General features: G+C 41.2%; 1 protein-coding gene across 3 annotated transcripts in view; it reads left to right on the top strand.

Annotated features, from left to right (window-relative positions):
• HDAC9 (histone deacetylase 9) overlaps positions 1–16322 on the top strand; it is a 346306-nt gene extending 329984 nt beyond the window's left edge. For all 3 annotated transcript variants that reach the window (XR_007245815.1, XR_007245814.1, XM_048511823.1), the window contains one exon: positions 11334–16322. The gene's annotated coding sequence lies outside the window, so the exon portion shown is untranslated. The remainder of the gene's footprint in view (positions 1–11333) is intronic.
• The last annotated feature ends 3506 nt before the right edge of the window (positions 16323–19828 follow it).

Below are 19828 nucleotides of genomic sequence, written 5' to 3'. Positions count from 1 at the left end.
ATGAACAGCAAACAGAGTTGATTTCGTCAAAAACTGACTCAGTAAAAAAGAGACATTATAGAGTTCTTTGATTTATCCAAGCCTAATCCTTTTGGCCCTTCTAAGCAGCAAAGGAGAGTCCAAATTAAGTGGGGCTGTTCTGACTCCATCGCGTGAGGAAAAGGGAAAGGAGGAAAGAGAGGGGAAAAAACCCAAATCCCATACAGGCCAAGCTTCTCTGTGAACCTGAACACACAATTAAAGGATGGGGTTGTGAACATACACAAAATATTTTGTGCAGTATATTGCCTCAGCAAATGAGCCTGGGACCCCTTGCAGCCCTAGAGTCCATTGCAGTTGCAGCCTCATCCCTGCCAAAGCTGCACAGCCCGGCATCAATGCCCAGGCCAAGTAGAGAGCCAACAGACACCTGGTTGGGCAGCACAGTGCAGAAGATGCAGTCCAAGGTGGATGCCAGCCAATCTTCCACCCCTGCCTGCAGAGTTAGACAAGAGGGGCAGGACAGGGGGAGAGCCAGCCAATGGCCTTACAGGCAAGGCTATAGTGAGAGGAAAGGGACCAATCAGAGGGTGGGGGTGGGCCCAGCTAGCTGGGAAACATTGAAGGGAGGGGAACATATGGATTAAAGGAAGGAAAGAGTCTGAGGCAAGGGAGAGTGAGGATGAAGGCAAGAGATAGAGAAGAAGAAGGACAAAGGGAGGGAGAAAAAAAGAGAAGAGAAAAAAAGGACAAGAAAGAGAGAAAATACAGAAGGGAGAGCTGACTGTGGGCCTGGGTACTCAGTACTCAGAAAGAGGGAGACCTCAGCAGGAGGTCAGAGAGATGGCAGAAGGCAAAGAACCAGGGTGAGCAAAGGGGGTGCTCCGAAAAGATATCCTGGATGAAACAAAATGTCTTCACATACTGGCAAAAAAACCCCCACTGATAGATTGAGACAGATAAGATAAATCTCCCCGGAGAAGGAGTTTCACAATTTTGGTGCCACAATAAAGAAGGCCCTTTCTAGCCTCAGATGGTGAAGGCAATCAAAGTAGAACCTGTAAGTATGACTAGAGTGAACAGGTAGGCTTGTGTTAGAGAGGCGGTCTTTAAGGCATATTGGCTCAGGGACAGACAGGACTTTAAAAATCAATACCAGCATGTTGAATTGAGCCCAGAATTTAATTAGAAGACAATTTGGATAGAACAAGACTGGAGTGAAATGGTTCCTATAATCAATTTCCTCCAAAACATACTATCGTTACTATCATTTCTCAGGTCTTGCAAACTGAAGTCTGTGCAAATCCATCTCATGTCGGGCCTTCAGCATGGTGTAGTGGATGCTAATCTGGACAACCGAGTTTGATACTCACACTGATTCCTTTGTATCCTGTAGGGTGACTTTGTTTGCACTGGCAGCCAGCAAGATCAGAGTTCAAGGTGGTATCAAAGAAAGCAGAATAACTTCCCATTTAGTATGATCTTGTACTCTTAATTTTTTTAAATACTATTTAACTACTTGGAATAACTATACTGTGAGAACCTTGTGATTGTTGATTTTATATTTTTTGTAATTTATATTGTGTTTTATCTACTTTTTTATTTTTTTATTTTATATATATATCTTACATTGTGAAGGCCTATGGCTATGACTGCCCATTCCTCCACATGAGTGGCAGAGTAATATCTGGTGAACCAGATTTGTTTCCCTGCTCTTATGTATGAAGCCTGCCGGATTATCTCGGCTAGTCCCTGTTCTCTCTGAACTCCCTCAGCCCCACTTACCTCACAGAGTGGCTGTTGTGGGGAGAGGAAGGGAATGAATTTGTAAGCTGCTTTGAGACTCCTTACAGAAGAGAAAAGCTGGGTATCAATCCAAACTTTTCTCCTTTATCATCATCCTCTTTTCCTGCTGCCTTCAACTTTTCCTGGCCTTATTGTCTTTTCTAGTGACTCTTGTCTACTCATAGTACGACCAAAGTACGATAGCCTCCGTTCAGTCATTTTAGAAAGTTCAGGTTTGATTTGATCTAGAATCACTGATTTGTCTTTTTGGTGGTCTATGGTATCCACATACAGAAAAAAAATCTAAATCTTGATATGCATTATATAGTTTGATAGTTTTATCAAAAAAGCAAAACTGCTCAAATTACTAGTCCTCATTGATAAGTAGTTTTTTTTAAAAGGTAATGTCTACAAATGTCTCCAGTGAGCAGAGGGCAGAACTTCTGGATAATTATCTATCTTTTGCTCACATCCTTCACTATTTGCCTGTAGTTCATCCCTATGCTGCCTACACTGTCTTATTTTACTTCCAGAGATCACTCTACTCCTTTATAATAAGAAGCAAGAACAGAACAGAACAGTTTCAACAAAAATATGCAAACTGGGAAGAGACTAAAGCATCATAGGTTTTCAGATAAGCATATATACAAACATGTTTTCTGCATGATAGTTTTGGAGAGGTGATTTTAGATTGGAGTTCTTTTTGTCAGCCCAGGATGCCAACATGTAGCATCTTTTGCTAATGTGGAGACATGTGAAATGAAACATAAGCTACCATTTAGGGCTGGGTGACCTAATTTCTATGCTCAAGCCAAAATTCTGGACTCAAAAGGAAGTGTAATTAGTTTGGCAGATCAAATTACAGAGTTTAAACTAATTAGCAGCTAATTGTCATATTTTGAAAGTGTGTTAATTTGAAACTACTGCCACTTAGCAGTAATTGATTTGCTAAGAGCTTAAATAATGCTGCCTCCCTGCTCAACAATGCATTTGCTTATGTAAATATATTAGCTAAGCCATCATAACATCAGATGTGGCAATTTCAGCCCCCTTCTCTGTCCAGTCAATTAAAAAAAACTTTTTGCATAAACTGAACTGGTATTGGAACTAAAAGGAAGGGGAAATAGGACACACGATAATAGAGATAAAGTGGAATTCAGGCAGCTGCCAGATTCATTACACTTCCTCGGTCTGGACTGGAATCTGGGCACATTCATCACCGTGAACTCTTCTGTGGAAAAATGGCTTCCCTTGAAGGATCACTTGCTTTGCTTAGGAGATGCCTCGGTTTATTTGCTAGCACTTCAGGAACTTATTCACCAGACCAGAAATTCTGAGATGATCCAAACATCTGTGGAACATATATGTATTCTATCCATGTGATTTCCCTAATTTGTGTCCAGAAGTTTGTCCATTTACAGGTTTTTCTGTCCAAGAAGCAGGCAGAGGGTGGAGGCAAAAGGATGGAATGGGAAAACAGAGGAAAAATCAGGAAAAGAACAGTGGAGACTACTTTTTCAAAACTGGTTAGGCTATTCAAACTTTTTTAAAAATTCAACCAGGAAATAACATTAAAACAAAAGCTACCAAATGAAACCCCCTGAAACAATTTCCTCTTATCTATCTCACATTTAAGATCAGGTTGTGAAGATACAGCTAAGAAGTATCTAACAGAGGGAGCAGGTCTATGACAAAATGAACCTCGTCCCCTTAGTAAGAATTAATCAAAGAATATTTACTTGGGAGGACTCGAGAACCTGAATATATTTCAAGAAGAATGACAAAACCACTAAGAAACCAACTAGACTAGCTTGGTGTCTGCCCTTTTTGACATGGTGACACATCTAAGACTGTGTCTGCTTGGTGATTCTTAAACAGAGGCATCTGGAGAAACTGACCTAGGTCCCATACTGGCTAGCCTTTTGCTGGTAGCCCCACCAGCCTGCAGCCCCACCAACCCTGAAGCCCCTGCTGCTGCAGAGTAGTGTACAGCCTGAGAAAGTGGGAAAAGGTGGTCAACTGTAGGATATTTGGGAACCCCCAGCCAACCATCTAACAATTGCTCTCCCATATTTTTGTGACTCATGCAGTGTGGCAGGACGGGTAATCAAATGTAAGGTGTTCAGGTGATTCTGCCACCCTGCAGATGATGGCCTTCCTCCTTGTGCTGCCAGCGAAATTTAGGGGCCTATGCGTGAGTTTGTTCAGAATCCCTGAATCATTAAATGTGCCCCTGTGGTTGTAGGTGTAGCTTGTGTATTCAGCATCTGGCTACCACTAGTTGGCTGCAATTAAAGCTCTAATACCAAGATTGCTTCCACAGAGAGATTGCTCCACAGTTTAGCAAACTGGAGTAGTTCTTCCTGAGCATCCGTTTGATGCTATGCCCTAGTCATCCACTATCCAGGTTTATACTGGCTTAGTTCCAATCCTTGATATGATCTTTTAGGAAAGATTTCCCTTAAAGCATGTTTGAATGCCATGTGGATTTTTTGATATTCCCACCCACGCTTGCTATTTTCCTTGTCCCAGTCCTCCACTCCACCCCATGCCACCAGAAGGCATTGGGATGTTGGGAAAACAGATGGAGATGACAGCTGCAAGAAGGCTGAGTCCATCAAAGTATAAACAAATTGATGTGGGCTGGCAGAGCCATAGTGAGGGGAACTGCGCCTGGGGCACATGTGTGCCCTGAGCTCCTGCCATGCCCTCCCTGGAACGTCCCCACCACGCCCCTACATCGGTGCGCACCTGGTCCAAGACCCACCTGTCCCCTGGGCGCTATGCCACTGTGGACTGGACATTCTGTTGTGACTCCAATGAGAACCATAGCTGGGTGGAATCAATTCTAGTCTTTATCAGTACCATATTATACCTTCATATTGAGAACATTGCCCAGATACAGCTCACAGGCCTTGAGAATTCAGCCTTGTTTAATGTGCCTTCTTTGCAAAAAAAAAAAAAAGACCTTAAAATGGAGCTCTCTATTTTCTCCTGTCATGTGAAAAAAAGTAAGGTGACCCTTCCCATAGTCTTGTGCTAACTCTTCAGAACTGGAGTACTCTTTGAATCTGAGCAATGAAGACATCCAGTGGTAATCATGAGATGAACTTTACAACACTCCCACAAACACAATGGCAATAAAGTTAAACATCATACTTTCCACCTTGAACCTAACCATGAACTCCCACTGTATTTCTAATTGTAGATATTCAGGTTAGGACAAAAATATACTGTATGTAGATATTTGTGAGCAACTGCAAAAGAAGAGGATGTGCTTTGAATGAGTTTCCCTATATTCCTTTCATATTGGGTACATTGCCCAGGCTTTTTCTTGAAAACATTAAAGGAAAGAGACTCTATAATCTATTTGGGCAAGTTTTCATGCAGCTCAGTGGCTGCTATCTTTCTTCAATATCCAACTCTGAAACCCACTTTCCTGTGGTTTAAACTGAATACTTTTTGTTCTGTCCTTGGTGGATGGGTGGATAAGCAACTGTTTCCTCCCATTTCTTTGGAGATCCCTCTTAATATTTAAAACTATCAGCATGCTGTCCCACTATGTTCCATGTTTTCCTATGGAAGTGGAGAAGTATTATTCCTATATTAATAGTAGCAGTCACAAAAGAAGCCAGACCCACAAAATAGGGACTTCTATATACTCAGAGAACTTTTCAGGTAGGCTGAAATAATAACTTTTTTTAAAAAAAGGAACTGGAATTCACAGTCAATGGAGGTAGTGCCGGCCATGACCACAGATGACTTTAAAGTGGGAGGGAAGTAGACACATTCATAGAGAAGAGATCCATCAATGGTTGCCAGCCATGGTGACTGTAGACATATGCTGAGGCTTTAAATAACCGTGCTAGGAGGCAGCCTCAGAGGAAGGCCTCAGCCTCTGTGTCCTGCTTGTTGATACTTCAAGGCAACTGGTTGACCACCATTGGTGTCCTTGTATCTGTCACTACTACCATTTTAAAGTGATTTAAAATTCTGAGAGGGACCAATCATCACTGGGCCTGTATCATAGTGGGCTGAAATGCTCTTGAAACCCTTGTCTTTTCAAGTGTCAAAATGCCCACTCCGCTGATGCTGTTTTAGCCATTCGTCTGATCCAGAAGGCTCTTCATAGGTTCTTACATATTTGCATATCCCTCCTCAATGTCCTGATAAAGAATGAGTATGCTCCAGGATGTATAAAAATGTGGAGAACAGCTGAGAGTCAGTTTTTAAAAAGAGAGAGAAGTGGGCAAATTGGCCAGCTCAAGTCCCCAAAAGTGTGTAGAATCCTGGAGAGAGAACTGAAGTGTGTACGAATAGGGAATTTACACATTGTCCATTCACACATGATGCACACATCAAAACAAGTATAGCTGAGAGCCACTCCTGCTAAGTAATCTGTTGAAAACCATGGAAACAGATTCTTATGCGTGTTTATGTGTCAAGAAGGAAAGAGAGTAAGGGGAGGGAGAGTAACATTCTCTTAGCAAGAAACTTGCCAGTTATGTTGGACGCGATCCTGATTTTCAGAGCTAGATGACTCATATCCAGCTCAGAGGTTGAAGAAGGTGGCTCTTTTCCTGGCCAACTAATATCTGACTCACTTACCACTGAGAAAAAGAGAAAACGGTTCTGGCTGCGCACCCTTCCTAAGGGTATCTCCCCCTCTCCCTTGTTTTTCCCCCTCTATTTTTTTCAAAGTGACATCATCGAGTAAACAGTTATTTCAGTTTGATTTATTCTGACATGCTGAGTGGAGCAGACTTCAGGGGGAAGCTGTGATTTTCTGGGTGTTTTAATGTTTTGTTTAGTTAAAATAGAACTCTCTGTGGCTTATATGCAGCAGAAACTTAATTGAAATTGCCAAGAAATGAAAAAAAAAAGGTAACGGAGATGTGGTTGCTGGGAGATGAAAGAATGGGGATAAAAAAGATGCTACTATCGATTTAAATGAAAAAGATCATTTGGTGAACAGCAAGGGGCCTGAAAAGTTCTGTGCATCGTATGTGCTGATAACCACTCGTTTTGTAAATGAGATCTACCCTGAACTGATTAGAGCCTTGCATTGGACAGACAGATGCATCAGTAATCGTTTGCTTTAAAAACATTTCAGCAGGAAATTTGTCTTTGAAAGCTTGCAAATGCAAGCAGGACAGACGGGGACTTTCAAAATTTATACCACTGCTGTATTTGCACTCTTCGCTGCTCAAAGGCCTTACAGTTTCTATTCCATTCATGATCACAGTATAGGTTTGCCATCCTCCAGATCTCCTGGCCTTAGAATTAGTTTCTAGACAACAGAGATCAATTACCCTGGGAAAAAATGGCTGTGGGCCTTTCCCCACTCGCTTCCATCCCCCCTATGCGCGCGGCATCCCAGGCGTGCGCCCAGGCGTCCCCACGACCCTGCGCTCTGTGCGGGGTCGTCAAAAGGCGCCGTTCAGAAGAGCGTCTGGGATGCCGCGCGCTGAGGGGCGCAACAGCAGCAGCTTCGGGGCGGCTGCACTGTCGCTGCCCCTCTCAGTGGGGAGCGCCGAGGGACCCAGCGCTACGCTCCTCGAGTAGCGCGGGGCTTAAGGGAAGTGGGGAAAGGGCCTGTGTTGTAGGATGGACTCTATGCCATTATGCCCTGCTGAGATCCCTCCTTTCCCCAAACCCCACCCTCCCCTAAAACTCCAGGAATTTCTTACCTAGGAGTTGGTAACCACACCACAGCAACATGAAGATCAATTCCTATTTGTTCATTTATTTCTATCCCACTTTTCTGCCTTGATGGAACCCAAAGCAGCTTATGACATTCTCCCCTTTTCCAGCTTATCCTCACAACAATAACCCTGTGATGCAGGTTATGCTGAGAGACTGTGATGGATCCAGGGTCACTTGACAAATTTCCATAGCAATACAGAGATTTGACCCTGGTTCACATCTTAGTCTGGCACCCTAACTGTTGTGCCACACAGGTTTTTATATTCCCTATCACAAACTATTAGCCATAATAGCTAAATAAAAACCTCCATATACAGAGACAAGATATCCCTGCTTAACTGGCATTGGGAGATACAAGCAGATGACCATTCATTTTCGTTTGCATTAGAAACTGTTTGAGAGGGCTGATATTTGGACCAGATTGTGCTGCATTGGTGAATTCTATTAAGAGCCTTGACACTGCTGATGGGAATGTATGTTTGATGTTGTTGTTAAGTGTGCTTTCTGTCCTGCAGATAAAATTGCATCCCATTTTGGATTCAGACTACCTTGCCGTGGTGATTCATGCCTCTGGAATGTTAAGGGCAGACCATTTTAGTGTGCTGTTTGTGGGGCTGCCCTTAAAGACAACCGTAAACACTGTCCCACTAGCTAGTCCCTGATAACAGACAAGTTGGCGCATGATACACCAGTAGCTGTTTGTGGATTGTCTTCAAGGGGAAGCCCCATATAGAGTATGTTACAGTAAACTAGCTTTGAGGCAACGGAAACATAAATCTGCATGTCCAGGTCAGGAATTTGCAAATAGATACGCAGTTTCCTATCACTGTGTTTCTGCCAGCATCACTTCTGTCAGCTTCAGTTCTTCCTTGATCATTTGACCACTGCATTCAGACACTGGGCCATATATTATTGTATATTATTTGGAAACCACACTAAGCTGTAAGGAAAGGCACAGTTCTACAGATACAATGATGGACGTAGAACTGATGAATATCACTTCAAGTTCTAGCTAAGCCAGTGGTGGTGAACCTATGGCACGGGTGCCAGAGGTGGCACTCAGAGCCCTCTCTGAGGGCACGCACAAACAGAGTCACACCCTCACACACACACCCCACACACATCTAGGCTGGCCTGGGCCACTGGGCTCGATTATTAGCATTAAACCTAAGACCTAATTTTGGGGAAGCAGTGCAGGTAACCCTGTTAAGCACTGTTAAACCCCACTGATTTTCATGCAAAGAAGAAAAGTGTGATCCTTTACCGGGGAGTAAGCGCAGTTGCTGGCAATGGGGCTTGCCTCTGAGTAAACCCTCCTAGGGCCATGATTCACCCATTGGAACAGTTGCACAGTTGCTTCAAAGCAAAGCCACCGACTACCACCTGAGCATGCCTCGAAGCCAACCATTTTTTGTAAACTAAAGCCTCAGTATTCAAGTTAAATTGCCTTGTTGGCACTTTGCGATAAATAAATGGGTTTTGGGTTGCAATTTGGGCACTCGGTCTCGAAAAGGTTCACCATCACTGAGCTAAGCTATCACCGCAGTGGCCAATCACTGTATCTCAATACACTGGTAAAATGGAAATAAGAACAATCTCTATAATCTGAGTCCAGAATACATCACTACACCGTTTTCACCAGTGTGAGCCTATCTGCTTGTTTTTGTTTGCCTGCTGTTCAAAGCATGATGTGAGGTTACTCAGGAGAGGGCCTCCTCGGTGGTGAGACTAAGATCCTTGGATTCCTTCTGTGAGGAGGTTCAATCTCTTCCAGCGTTGTTGACTTTCAGATGAGAGGCAAATGCTGTTCTGTTTCAGAAAGAAACATTTTAGCGGATGGGGTGTGTGTGTGTGTTTTAACATTCTGCTAATTAATATATTGGGGCTGATATTTGCTGTCTGTGCAAATAAGAGTGTTTGGTTTTAAAAAAACACTTATATCACCAATTTTGTACATTTTGTTAACCAATAAGGATTTTAAACTTGAAAGATGGAATGTAAATTTAATACCTCTCTGTCTCTCTCTCACAAACACACCCATTTCATAATGATGGAAGCATATGTAATGTGAGAAAAAAAATAAAAGTTTTATGAACACTCTTAATAGTAAGACTTAATCTAGAATTCAGTAGTCATGGATGGTGCTGCTAGATTAAAAAGTTTAAGGAGAGTGATCCATAGTTTATGAGCCACCACTGAAAAGGCCTAACCTCTGGTGGCTGGAGAAGATCTTCAGAAAACCATCTCAATTCATTCCCTGTCAGTAAGTTTCCAGCGGCAATTGATTCCACAAAGCAATGTGTATGTTAATATGCTCACCTAGACAGAATGTTCATTTTTTAGATGGGGAATCACACTTGAGATATAGTTATTTATCTAAGGGTTGTTCAAGAGGTCTGAGGCCTACTCAAATTTCAGTGGCTGTTCCTTAATTTCAAGTCCAACATTTATCTGCAGAATGTTAAACTTCAGTAAAATTTAAGAAGTACAACATGTTCCTAATATCAAGAGTGATTTAGCCATTTTCCCCCAAACAAGAGCCTAAGTGAACAATACACAGTGCTGTGCCAGATTGTGTTCCACAGCTGTTGCAGAGATGTCTCCATTTTGTTTATTTCCAGGTTTGCAAAGTACGGTACCACAATCCTGGATGTTACAGGGAATTCTTAACCTGTGATTCAGTACCACAATCAGTATGCTTCCGCAAATGTTGCCACGGGCAGCACTTGTAAAATCTTTTCCTCCACCCATTTCCTTGAGAGCATCCCTCAGTATCACCCATAGCTGAGGAACAGCAGACATATGCTATCAAATGTGCACATGGGTTTCAGATCTATATGCAATGTGAAGACATCACCAATATGTTATTCATAAAAAGATACTACGGTCAATCGGGATTTCAGGTTTTGCCATAAAGGGACTCTCACTTCTTTGCCTCTGTCATTCTAGATGAGCTCTCAATGATAAAAATGTTAGGACATTAAGGAATTAATTTGTCCAATCTGAGATTTCACTGATGAAAGTATGCTGAAAATTTACATCGGTCAGAAATGAACGCACAATATTGTATTTGTGTGTGTGTGTGTGTGTGTCTGTCCTCCAACATTAATGTAGGATTAAATTCCTATTTTTGACCTTCCATCATGTTGGCAGTGCAGCTTTAAAAATAATTTCTGATCTTCTACTTTCCAGACCTATTGGGTGAAGGGAATACTTTATTTTCTCTTTCTTACATGTTCAACAGCCAATTTAGTTCAGTCTCTTGGCAGCCTCCCAGGTGATTGCTAATAAAGATGATGTGCATAATCAGATTATTTATTATTATTAGATACCTGCTTTTGGCAGCGGTCAGCTAATCAGATTCAGAATTTGAGCTCGGAAGTTTTAAGCAGGCAGGCAGCCAACGGACGTCTTAAAAGCAAAGAAGCTCAACTGAAGAGACTTTGCTAAATTCCTTGCTGGTTACCTGATTTTAAGGAGAGTATCCCATTGTTAAAATTGGGCCCATTAATATTACTTTTTAAAAAAAATTGAGAGAAAGGGTTGCACATTTCCCTCCCCCACCTGAGTATTTTTGTATTTTTTGCTGACACAAAGCATGTGCGTTTCTGAACCAAAAGTATAAAATATTCTGACAATTTTAATATAAACAGGAACCTTGTGCAGTGATTGCTTGGATCGAAAATGTTTTTCCACTTGACATTTGTTTATACTTCCTAGGAAAGGAACTTTATTTATGGATAACTGAAGAACACAAATAAACATGGGGGAAAGCTGAAAAATCAGCTTTGATTATGCATGAAAATCTACAATGTCATTGTGTACTCTGGTTCCGTATTCTGATTGCCTGTTTATTTTTCTAGAGCTGCTGGCGAGCCTATGGAAGAAGAGCCAGTCTTGTGAAGTGCCAAGTCCTCCCCTCTGATATTTCCTGTCTGTGACATCATTGTGTATCCCCCCCCCCCTTCCCCAATCACCCTTAGACGTGTCTTGTCTGCTGCCTGGGTGGCACAGATCAGATGGAACATAAACACTGGGCACAAAATTCTGAACAGCAGCCTCGCTTGTTCGTTGGATGGACTTAAAAGAGCCGTCCGAGACTCCTTCAATGTAACCGCTATAATTCTAGAGTTACAGTAAACCAGACCTTGCAAAAGAGACAGCCTTGAGCGTGCTTTTGTAAGCTGCGTGATCCACTCGCCGACTTCAATGGTAGAATAGAAATATTGAAAGTAATTTGGCATTCTTGACTACAGTTGCTTATAAAAATGGGAACAGCCCGCAAGCTTGGGGAAGGAGAGAAAAAAAACAAAAACTTCACAAACTGTAGCACTTGGAGATTCTGTACACATTTTACTGGATCGAGGTTTTTTTTCCATACTGTTAAAAATAGTTCCTAGGATCGGTTTCCTTAGTGTTTGTAATGTTATAAAATGTCAGGTCATTCCTTTATGATAGCATTTGAATAGATGCTGTAGCAATTAATGCTCTGGAAAGAATTGGTCGGGAGGTTGGTTAAAAGCGAACTTTGCTCCACAGTTTTCCAAACCGAACTTTGTTAAGTGGCTCTCCGACTCAGTCCCTTTTGTGTTTTGAGTTCCCTCTTTAATGTGGCCTTTTGTAACACTCGCAACAAAACGCACTCTGCAAGCAGCAAGGGATGGTTTGTTTTTTGTCAGATGCTGCACAATCTGGAGCACACACTAGCAGCTTATGGATCAAGGAATTTCAGTGGGCACCCTTAAAACTGATTGTTGTCCCTTATCTGATTTAACCTCACTTTAAATTCTGTGTGTGTTCAAAGAGAGGTAAATATAGGGAATCCTCCTGAGGTCTGCTAAAATCTCAGGTGCTTCTGTAGAACTGGACTGAAATGTTAGTTACTCTTTTCCGCCGAGACCAATTGAATGGGAGGGGGGGATTAGTGTTGGTGTTTAATATTAAGAAGATTGAAAAGAGCTCTGCCTGTTTTTATTTTCCTCTTTCAAACGTAAGTATGATTGTGATGCAAGTAACTTCAGATCTAAGGGAGTCACTGAAGGGTTGTGCCTTTTACTGATCATGAACGCTTCAATTCTCACACGTGTTGCCTTATTGTCACAGAAGGGAAAGGGGCTGTGGGGGTGACTCAGAGCCTTTTAAGGGGCACAAATAGTGACATAGGAATGAAAGTAGAACTCAACATATTATCTCCTGCCAGCCTTTCTACGTTGCATTACAGTCATCTTTCTTTTGAGCAGTAAGCGATGCTCTTGGTTTATATATTTTTCAAGCTCAAAGGATATATTAAAGCCATAAGTGAACATTGTCATGCTTTTTATTCAGAAATCTGAAAGGAACCTTAATTAAAACAAGGTTTGGAGAAAGCCATGGTATGAAAGATATGGTACAATATGGTTCCAGTTATACCAGACTCGAACCTGTAAATCACAGATGAAAGATTTCACTGAAATAGAATTATATAATTCTCTTTTGTTATATAGGCGGTCTTCATTCTCCCTCCCCCCCCCCATGTGTTTGGGTTTGTTTACAATTAGTGTCTTAATTGAAAATACTTTTTACCGCTATATGGAAACTGCCTGATATATCTCAGAAGTTTGAGACAGTCTTTGAAATAACTAGTCAGGAGGAGAATTTAACCTAGTTGAACGTGACACTGTCTTTTGTTTTGAACTTCTTATGATGAAATAGATACTTACAATTAATTATTAGAAAAATCAAATCTTACTCAACATTTATCACCCAATTCCTGTTTTCCTGACTAATCAAAGCAAGATGAAGAACTTAAAACTTTCAAAGGACACATAATATTTGGTCCTTTGATATCAATAGGGTTACATCTGCAAGTGAAGCAGTATATTCTGAAAACTTGCCAGAGTGATCCGACTTGACAAGTTACTCCAGTTGTCCAATAATCATCCTATAAACTGTGTTTCATATTAAAAACCGCCATGCCTGGTGGTGTTTATTATTTAAGTTTCATGAGTTAAACTAATTTGGCATCATATTTTAAAATGGCAGTGCTGAAAACTTCACTTTGTAGTTATAAAACCCATTTTCTTTTTTGAAGCCTGAGTTAAAATGAATGCTTGAGTGGAAATATGAACAATGAATCCATACTGATTTAACTTGGTATTTAAAATGAGGAAATGTGCAGATTTGTGCTGGATAGCTTAGCGCAAAATGGAACCAAAAATAAAATAAAGCTGTACTCCTGCGTATGCTTGGGAATAAGCCCTGTTGAACTCAACGGAACTGCTTGCTGAGTGACAAGCACCTAAGAGGGATGGAAATTAAACTCAGTTTCAGTCATGTGATACGTTATTCTTTTTGCCTATATGAAATCCAAGCGATGTTAAAAGAACAGCACAAATAATTTGTTGAGTAGAGATGAGCCGAGAAAAAAAAAGCATCAGCTAATAATCATTACTTTATTCTCAAACTGGTATTACGTAGCTTCCCTTTGCTAGAGGCTTAGTATTGGTATGTTCATTACTAAAGGCAGCAGAAAAATGACCATCCATTTCAAGTGTTCATCCCCAGGACATCAGACAATAAATGCCTATTGATGAAGTGGCAAATTTTGCTTATATTTAAATGTCACGTGCTGCTTCCAAGAGGTCAGTACTGATGAACTGCTAGGAAAAGTGGTGAGGCAAATACTTTTCCTGATCTTCAGATGCAATGCTTGGACTTCGAGAAGCCACTTTACATAAACCCAAGAGCTTGGTCGCGCCACGTGAAGTTTTTTTTACCTTTTCTTTCAAAAGATATGTGCACGTCCGCACACACACAAACAGCATTCTCCATCACAAACTACTTTTGAAGCTCCCTTCAAGATGATCCCGTGAGGTCTGGGGGCCATCTGTTTCAGAAATGCAAGCCCAAATCTGCCTTAGATGCACATATTTCTTTGGATCCAGGCCAGGAAGCTCTTGGTCTTTTACATCTGCTGCAGTACATTTATATTGGTGCACTCATAAGAGCTCAGTTTGTTCTGTAGGACTATGGAAGGAGAGGACATTGGCAGTTACTCGAACGTTCAGATCTCTGGGCTTCAAATTTAACCAGCTTTTTAATGCTGTACCTGCCAAGTCATGCAAAGAAGAAACTTAAGCAGAAGAGGAAAACCTCAGGTGGCAGGATTTTTTAAAGCCCTAAGCTTCCAATCTAGCTAGAATTGCAACTGAAAATGTCCTACGTATCCTTATTTGTGGATCCCATTAAAATGTGGGTAACTTTTGTATATTGGATCAGACTGTGTGTTCAATGTAAAGAAACGGGGCTTCAGTCGCAACTTGCTCATTCCATTGGTTCTAACACAAATTAGTCATGGTTAACTTGAACTGGATTGTAACTTCTATCTTTTACTACTAAGTAGGACAGCTAGGTAGGGAGAGGTGTTAAAAGACTCAGTTATGTTGAATATGTTATTTCATGTTTTTAACAGTTTGCTACAACACTAACATAGTACTATCAGACAAAAAAAGTGCTGGATATATTAAAATCAAACTATTTCACAGTTAACAATAAGACCCAGTGACTTTCATAAGTAGAAGGTTCCTTCTTCTTCCAACAATATATACTCAAGTTCCAAGAGGGGAAAACATTCCTCGGAACTCTGTTGCTAGTGTAGGTGGCCGATAATTCTTCTGTGCTGAAACGCACAGATTCTCTCTCTAAATTTTAAGGTCTTCCCAATGGTATTCATTACATTCCAGGCTGACGTGAACATCTGCAACAGTGGAATCATGTTGAGCCTTGTCCAAATTCATCTGAAGCCAACTAAGGCTGGAGACAGGCTTTTTAAGAGAGTTGAAAATGACAGGAGATTAGATACATGCACACGTATCTCATACGTTCAGCTGTTGTTTTTGGTCAAGCTTATGTTGGAAACAAATCCCAAACCTGTTTTTTTTAAAAACCCTGTTTAAGCAGCCACCTCTCTTTCAAGTTGCTTTCAGAACTGAAAATACAATCATCTAACTTTCGCCCTGCAAGTCGAGAGCTGTCTGCAGGGCTGCGGCATGTGAGTGAATGAGTTAAACCTAAATGCAGGAACTTGGGGAAGCGTTCAGATAGAGCCAGTAAAGCAGAATTGAAGGCTGACTATGCATAGCAGTGGCATAGCTTCCCTTTCTATCTCTGGAACGTCTCCACAAACTCAGGTTAAAGTTTGAATCGTTACAAAGAAAATAAGAAATAATTCTCCTCCTCTTTTTGCTCGCTGCTAGCAAGTTTCACCATTTTAAAATATGATGCCACAATTGAAAACAATCCACTCACTGTGTGCTAGCATAAGGCAATTTCCTTTCTTTCAACAATTTGCCTCTGTATAACTGATAAATGTGTCTTATTTCTAATCTCATTCTTGCCCAACCCACTTGCTTGCTGTCTGTGCTTACACATTATAATCTCAAGTTGAATGCAAAACCATCAAATTATGCTCTGCAACTCGTGGTTTCTCACTTTCATCATAAGGATAGCCTAATTGGGGGGAAAAGACCTTGCCTATTAATTAAATGTATTATTACAATTCCTAAGGGGCCAAAATTCTTCTTGCTAGAAAGGTTCACACAGAAGAACCGTATGGAAGGGAAGAACCAGTGAACCATTATTCTAATTATTATAGTAATCCTGATACATTTTCAGTATCTAAAAGCATCTCATGAGTAATTCAGGGTCATCATTGTGCTCCGTAATCTTTGCCTGTTGTAAATATGTTCACTTTGGAAACGCTTGAAGTAGTCTTCAATCAGGTTGAACAAATTTCCTTTGCTCTTGTGTTTTGAATAATTATTTGGCTACATTCTGGTCCATGTGTGCATTAAAGAACCCTGGTTTGAAATAGAGCATTTGATGTTCGACTGCTTTTTTATATACGTTTAGAAGTCTGGATTATATAGATGTTTTGGAAGCAGCCCATTATGAGCTTGCCACCCTCACTGACTCAAATGAATCTGGCTGTTAAAACATAAAGAGGCTGGGCGCCCTCAAACTGGAGAACACGGAAAAAAAGAAAGGCAGCTATTAATGTGAAAGTAAAATTACGTGTCAGACTGCAACCCGCAGGGTGGGAAAAGGCATCTGAGATCTCAGACTGAAACTTCAAGTTCTCATTCTAGACGTATTAAGTTCACTTTAATGTATAGGTTTCCTTACATGTATATCTTTTCATCCTTCTGTGTGCTGTCTTCAAAGCAGCGTATGTAGGGATTCCAGACCACGACCAAACTCAGCCTTACTTAGCTTTAGCAAGGTTATTCTATCATGCTACTTAGGGCTGCCAACTGCCTTGGAATAAATAAAAACTCCAATCCTTTTAATACAGGCTGAATTGCACGTTACCTGCCTCCAAGCTGTGAAAAGATTTGTCTGCCCATTGAGCCTCTGTTACAGGGGCAGGACATTTTTCTCCAGGCCTGTTGGCAACCTTAACCTTTAGAGCAAACCCTGGGACATTTGGCCAAGATATCAAAGAATCAGCCCAATTTCCTTTAACTCTGCTTGAAACATGCTGTCAAACCACAGAACCCCTAGAAGAGTCTGGAGAACAGGGCTTGTCGGCTGCCCAGCTTTTCTTTCGTCTCGTATGAGCTTTAGCCTGTTAAACACTGAGCTCTCTGAGGCAGCATCAGTTCCCCATGATGCTTTGCATTTTGCACTCTATCACTATAAATGCATTGCTTCATGATACGAGTTTAAACAAGATGCCTCAGAAGTCCAAACTCCCATCAATCAGCAATGACTACATCAGCAAGCTTTTGCCTGATCACACGTGAGGTACCTGTCCCTGTATCAATATTCTGATCCCAATTTCCAGAGTTTATATTTAGAAACAGACACACTCAGCCTGTACGCACCAAAGCAGTAATCAGAATGTTATAGGTCACAAATCTTCAGGAGTCACTCAGTTCATTACATCTGCTGTGGAAAAGGGAACGTCAATATGACTGGACATTCTTCATCTTGAACAGAACAGTCTGTGGAGTCATCTGAAAGATGCTTTTATAATTTTCATGATTCACTCTGTGTTTTGTTATTATGCCTCATCAAAACATTTGGCTATTATTTGACAGTATTAAATTGGTCAAGTTGACCAAAGTTGGTGTTAACTGATCAAATGCCATCTCTAGAAGAATTGGTTTTCATACCCCACTTTTCTCTACCATTAAGGGGTCCCAAAGTGGCTTACAATTGCCTTACCTTCCCCACTGCACAACATACACTTTGTGAGGTAGGTGGGGTTGAGACCATTCCGGGAGAACTGTTAGCCCAAGGTCACCCAGCAGACTTAATGTGGAGGAGCAGGGAAACAAACCTGGTTCACCAGATTAGAGTCTTCTGCTCATGTGAAGAAGTGGGGTATCAAACCTGGTTTTCCAAAGGACAGTCCACTGGTTTTCACTACTACACCTTCAGGATTTGAGTTCTTTTTCATTATCAGAATACAACTTCTGGACTGATTTAGCAAATGCAGGATGGAGCCTTGAAATCTATGATTAGGCTACATTGTATGTCTGTGCCCTTAATAAATGATCATATGTTCTTCGTTAGACTTGCTGCATGTTGCTTGCTAAGTGCACATTTCCTAAAAATAAGCCTCTTTGATAACTCTGTAATGCAAATGAATGATTTGATTTCATGTGTTTCATTGAATTGTTCATGCATTGTGTACACAGTCAAAACAATCCTCTTTGTTTTTTCCTGGAGCTGGTACTAAGAAGGAGGTAGGTCTCATAAACATAAAAACTTCAGGATGTGATTCATTTCAAAGAAGCCCACATTTTGTTTTCTTTGAGAAGCAATTGTTAAGTAATTAACTACAGTAAATAGGGAAAAATTGTGTTCCAACTAGGTTTGCCAGCTGGCAGCTGTCGACTGGTGGGAGACGAAGGAGGTAGGGACATGGGGAGAGTACTGTGGGGTGATGAAATGACATCACTGCTGAGGAGAACACAGAAGTGAGATCATGCCTGCCTATGAATTGCCAGAAACTCCATGCTAAAACCATAGAGTTTCCAGTCATACCTAGGACTAATATCACTTTCAGATTTTTTCTGGAGGCATCATCACAGTCTCACCTGACAGTGATTTTTAAAAGACTCTTTTTCTTCTGCTGTCTCCAGGAGCAGCAGCAGGAAATGGGAGATAAGGATAGGGGTTTGGTAGGAAGCTGGCAAACATAATTCCAGCCTTTGAATTTCTGAGGTAAAATTGGGGGAGGAAGTCAGAGTAGAGAATGGGTAACCTTCAGTACCTTTTGAAAGTAAAATCTATCTACTTTTTACTTTTGAAAGGAGCATTTCATAGTTTAGTTCTATGGAGAAAGGGCAACAGACTGTGGCTTCTTTGAAATGAATCATATCCTGGACCATATCATAGAAGAAAATATTTGTAATTTCAACTGATTGGCCTATTGGGAGTCTCACTCAACACCCTCAACCATCCCAGCTGAGAAACTTTCTTTTACCAGAAGCCCCATTGGAATAGAAAGATGGAGTGAGCAGCAAAACAAAAGCAGTCAGTCACTGTCAGGCTCATTCCACACACGCAAAATAATGCACTTTCAAGCTGCTTTCACAACTGTTTTTGCCATTCCACACAGCTTCAAAGAGCCCTGAAAGCAGCTTGAAAGTGCATTATTCTGCGTGTGCGGAATGAGCCTCAGTCTCCAAACAGAGACCCAGAGTTGCCAGTGCCTCAGGAAGCAGCCTCTGCCATTTTGCTTGGGAACTGCATTGCAGGTGATAGTGGTACACACCAGACTGAGGTCATAAATCTATTAGGAGACACTAGCAAGCCTCAGGACACTGCAAGGAGAAGTTGCATTTAGGACCAGGAAGGAGAGGGCCAAAGAATATTTGTTTTTGACTCCTCCCTCATTCTGGAAGATAGGGCCAGGAAAGGAAAGGGGAGTATTGAGAGAATGGTGTCCTGTTCTTTTCTGCTAAAGGGAAGAAAATGGAAGGTGAGCCAACTGAGCAACAGCTGATGTTTAGGCTACCCCACATTGGCAATAAATGTTCAAGGCAGCATAAATTGGGAGTGGGGTAATACAATTTTATCATTGCAACAACCACAGGAGGTAAATTAGGCTAAGAGGTGGTAGCTCAAGAGCTTCATGGATCCTCCTGTTTCCATTGCTATACCATGCAGGAACAAGAATATGGACTGAGAATGTTCAATGAGATGCATTGAAGGATCACAGATGTCCAAAGATGTCTGCTTTGTCTTTGAAAACTACAAATGGCATGATTCATTTGGCCCCTTTATCTTTGAAATAGCAAAGAGGAGACAGACGTTCTTCCATTAAATATTAAATGCCACCACCCATTCTATAATATTTGTTTGCTTA

The sequence above is a fragment of the Sphaerodactylus townsendi genome, linkage group LG11 (assembly GCF_021028975.2).
Source record: "Sphaerodactylus townsendi isolate TG3544 linkage group LG11, MPM_Stown_v2.3, whole genome shotgun sequence".
Classification (NCBI taxonomy): Eukaryota; Metazoa; Chordata; class Lepidosauria; order Squamata; family Sphaerodactylidae; genus Sphaerodactylus; species Sphaerodactylus townsendi.
This window is presented reverse-complemented; position numbering and strand designations above follow the sequence as displayed.